Source organism: Capsicum annuum, chromosome 6 (genome assembly GCF_002878395.1).
Source record: "Capsicum annuum cultivar UCD-10X-F1 chromosome 6, UCD10Xv1.1, whole genome shotgun sequence".
NCBI classification, from domain to species: Eukaryota; Viridiplantae; Streptophyta; class Magnoliopsida; order Solanales; family Solanaceae; genus Capsicum; species Capsicum annuum.
The window spans coordinates 207,351,850-207,356,726 of NC_061116.1; positions in this window are offsets into that span (position 1 = coordinate 207,351,850).

Consider the following 4,877-nt stretch of genomic DNA (forward strand, 5'->3'; position numbering starts at 1 on the left):
AGATGGTTTTGTGGTGTATTGTGATGCCTTTAGAGTTTGTTTGGGTTGTGTGTTGATGAAAAGAGGTAAGGTTTTAGCCTATGCCTCTAGACAGTTGAAGCCGCATGAAAAGAACTACCCAACCCATGATCTTAAATTAGCTGTTATGGTCTTTACTTTTAAAATTTGGAGACACTATCTTTATGGCATCCATGTTGATGTGTTAACTGATCATAAGAGCCTGCAGTATGTGTTTACCCAGATGGAGTTGAATCTTAGTCAGAGAAGGTGGTTAGGGTTGTTAAAAAAACTATGATATGAGTGTGTTGTATCACCCGGGAAAGGCCTATGTAGTGGCAAATGCCCTTAGCAGATTGTCTATGGGTAGTGTTACTCATGTAAAGAAAGGTAAGAAAGTGTTAGCTCGTGATGTGCATCAACTAGATAGATTGGGTGTTAGGTGACTTGATTCAGCTAAGGGTAGTACTTTAGTGCAAAGTAGTTCCGAATCCTCTTTAGTTTCAGAAGTGAAGGAGAAGCAAGACAGAGATCTTAGTTTGGTCAGACTGAAGGAGTTAGTTAAAGAACAAAAGGTAAATATTTTTCCCAATGGGTAGATGGCGTGTTGAGATTGTAGGGTAGATTATATATTTTGCGTTAATGATCTAAGGTAGAGGATTATGGCTGAAGCGCATGGCCCGCGGTATTCTATTCATCCCGGCACTACCAAGATGTACCGCGACTTGTGAGAAATCTATTGGTGGGGTGGTATGAAGAATGATATAGCTGAGTTTGTAGCAAAGTTTGCAACATACCAACAGGTTAAGGTAGAGCACCAAAGACCTGGTGGTGTGATGCAAGAGTTTGGTATACCCACTTGGAAGTGGGAAGTTGTGAATATGGACTTTGTGACTGGGTTACCTCTTTTGAGTCGTCATCATGATTCTCTTTGGTTTGTTGTAGACAGGCTGACTATGTCCGTACATTTCTTGCCCATGCATACATCTTATACAATTGAGGATTAATCTAGATTGTATATTCGAGAGTTTGTCAAGTTGCAAAGAGTTCCCTTATCTATAATTCTGGATAGGGGTACTCAATTTACTTCTCAGTTTTGGAGAGCGTTTCAGTAGGGTCTTGGTACCCAAGTTCATTTGAGTTTTGCTTTTTATCTGTAAATAGATGGTCAGGCTGAGAGGACCATTCAAACCCTAGAAAATATTTTATGGGCTTGTGCTCTTGATTTCAAAGGTAGTTGGGATGAGAATTTTCCATTAATAGAGTTTGTATATAACAATAGTTACCATGCTAGCATCGAGATGGCACCATTTGAGGCTTTGTGTGGTAGATGATGTAGATCACCCATAGGTCGGTTTGATATGGGTAAAGTTGCTTTGGTTGGACCTGATGCAGTATTTGAGGATATGGAGAAGGTAAAGTTGATTAGTTAAAGGTTGAAGATAGCTCAAATTCGTCAAAAGTCATATGCCGATGTGAGGAGAAGAGATCTTGAGTTTGAAGTGGGTGATTTGGTGTACTTGAAGATTTCACCCATGAAAGGGGTGAAAAGGTTTGTAGAAAGGGGAAACTTAGTCCCCGTTATGTTGGCCCCTATAGAATCTTGAGCCATGCTGGTAAAGTATCCTATGAAGTTGAGTTGCCTGCAGAGTTGTCTGCCGTTCAACCTATTTTACATGTCTCCATGCTTAAAAAACATATTGGTGATTCCGTTGTAGTAGATCCTTCAGAGAGTGCTGATATTCAGAGCAGTCTTTCATTTGATGAGATTCCTGTTGAGATTCTAGATTTTCAGATCCATAGATTGAGGAACAAAGAAATTCCCTTGGTCAAAGTTTTATGGCAGAACCAGTTAGTTGAGGGTTCTACTTGGGAGGCAGAAGCAGACATGCGAGCCAAGTACCGGCACCTCTTTTGCATGAGTTCAAATCAAGCCGAACGTATTATTCTTCCTTAATTCGGCCCTTCTAATCTAAAGTTCAGCTATGTATCTATTCTTGCATGAGTTCTTGCAATTTTCGAAGTATTCAAGAGCTTAGAAAGATTTTGAGCCCGTTTAGCAAATTTCTTCAGCTATGTGTACTCTATTTTTCCTGTATTCCTAGTCTAACTAGCGACATTCAAGGAAGAATGTTCCCAAGGGGGAGATATTGTAAGACCCTGCAAAATTTCCTCGAAGTCTCAGCCTTAGAGCGTGTCGAGAGAAGTGTAATTCTGGCCCTAAAACTTTTGTGTAATTCTGACCATCGCACTGAGTCAGAAGACCGAGTCACTAGTCAAGTGTAACGGAGAGGTCCGACGGACCATCGGACTAGTGATGGACCATTGCACTCCACCGTCGTAATCGAGATAAAAAATGAGATTCTACCCCAAGTACGACGGCCAGGACCAACGGACCGTCGGAACTCCGATGAACCGTCACACCCCACCGTCGCATATCTCGTTCAGTATTTTAAAGTCATTTTAAAAAGGAATTTTTGGTCTTTCCCACCCTTTTAATACCCTGATATGTTCAAGATGAAGCAGATGGCTTTATTCATCATCTAACATAAGAGAGCTAGGGTTTCTCCATCAAGAACAAATCCAAAACCCTTCTCCAAGAAATTCAAGAACTCACCATATATTCTACAAATTGAGTTGGGAATCAAGTTCCCCAAGTCAAGGGTTGCAAGAACCACCTCTACAGAGTAAGAAGAAGAGTCTCAAGAAACCTTATTGTAACAACCCGAGAACCTATCCTGAGACTTCACACAGTGCTTAGGGCTGTATGTAGCCCCAAGCTAACCTTTGGAACCTAACACCACCTCAAGGAACTCAATTCAATAATAATCATGCATAAGAAAGAGATATACCACATCGGGTTCAAGAGAGATACTGAAAAATACTAAACTGTACAACCAAAATACATATTGAAATTTTGTACATACCCTCTCTCAAGTCTGACAAAGCCTCTATACATCAAAATCAAGGAGCCATTGGGACAAACCCCAACTGACTCGACAGTAATGAAAGCCATAACAACAAAACGACATCACAAAATATAGACAAGGTCCTCGAACCATAAGGACTCACCAACGGTAGAGATGTAGTGAAGGTACTCAAAAATCACCGTTGCCACTGAGGCTGAGAACCTGAACCTATATCACGAGGAAATATAGAGCACAGAAGAGTATACGAGTCAGTACTTGGGAATGTACTAAGTATGTGGGGGTGCATGCAACAGTTTAAATCATATCATAAATGTGTAAGAAAATCATGCATGCTAACAGTAATAACTCTCTTCGCTTGAATTACTTGAAACATTACTTCCAAAAATCATCAATAAAACACTTGATTATTAAATCTCATAAACCATTTGACTAAACTCAAGCTCTTTGTCTCATGAATTGGAGTGACTTGGTAAGTCATGAAACTAAGATCATTATGGACTTGGGAGTTTCTTATAACCGACATAAACCATGTGAGCCGCATGGAGTCCAACGTTTTTCCTTCCAAAGGAGAGAACACCACATTGGCAGGGGTGTTGTACTCTTTCCAGAGAGTACAACCTCAATATCATTATCACAATATCATACTTGGCCTTTGGCATACAATTATCAACATTAACCCTACGGTGGCACGTAGTTTTGGAAAAATACCACATTTCCTGCTCGGTGCTACATACTCCTCCCAAACACAGCTCAGAATGCGTTAGGAAATTCACCTTAATCAATGTCAACTCATGGGTATATCATAAAGACCAAAGCACAATATACCTCATTGTTAAATCATATACTACTGTGGATTCCTAACTCGACTCGAAATCAAAACAATCTTTCTCAATATTAAGATGGACTTGCTTGTCAAATCATATAAAATATCAAAAGCTTTAAGAAAACATCATAGAACACATTCTTGACTCTCAAGCTCAAATGTCAATGTATATTCAACAATCAACTTCTTATACAAAATCTTAAATCGTGACTCTTATCTCAAATCATTCGAAAATCATCAATTCATAGTAACAATATTCAACTCATGGCAAGTTCTCAATTTAAGAAATAAAATGATGAAATAGTCATGTGTATCAATATTGAATAGCTAAATGCTCATAAATCAATAATAGAGTAATTTAGATATAAACCCACTTACAAAATCATGAAATTCTAATATTAACAATAAATTCTTTGGGCACAAGAATGAATGGATATTCTTGTTCAAGCCCCACATACCTCAGATTATGATTTGGAGATGTAGAAACTTGATATAAACTTCTTTCTCGCACCTTTGAGCTAAATTCATCGATGTCTTTGACTCGGAGAACTTAATTCTTAAACAACCCGGTGAAATTTATGGAAGGTTGTTGAATTTTTAAAGAAGATTTGGAATTGGAAATGAAAGAAAGAAACCCTAGCTTTTCTTTTGGTTTTAGAAATGGAGAGAAATGGATTTTTCTCTCCTATACTAGGATATATAGAGAGAGAAAAAATGAGAAAAAGTTACCTAAACACCCTCGAGAAAATTCTAGAACTGGGGCCCAATTTTTGGTCCTGGAGTGACGCGCCACAATCGCGGACCCTGACTTGATTTGACAATTGGCAAATGGTTCAGTAGCACGACGCGGTGAAGTCATTTTTGCCACTTGGTCGGGACCTAGAAGGGCACCGCTATGCAGAGGAATTGCATTGGTGCACTGGAAATAGGCAATCCTAAAATTGAGCCTTGGCGCAATGCGGTGAAATCGTGAAGGATCACTGGAAAATGACAATTGCCATTTTGGCTGGCTCCACAACGCGCTGAAGTGCCAGTTGGCATACTGTCTCACTAAAATGGCTCTAATTCTTCATCCGAGTGTCCGATTTGGGTGAATTTGGTATAGATAGAAATCTTATTCAGTGCTC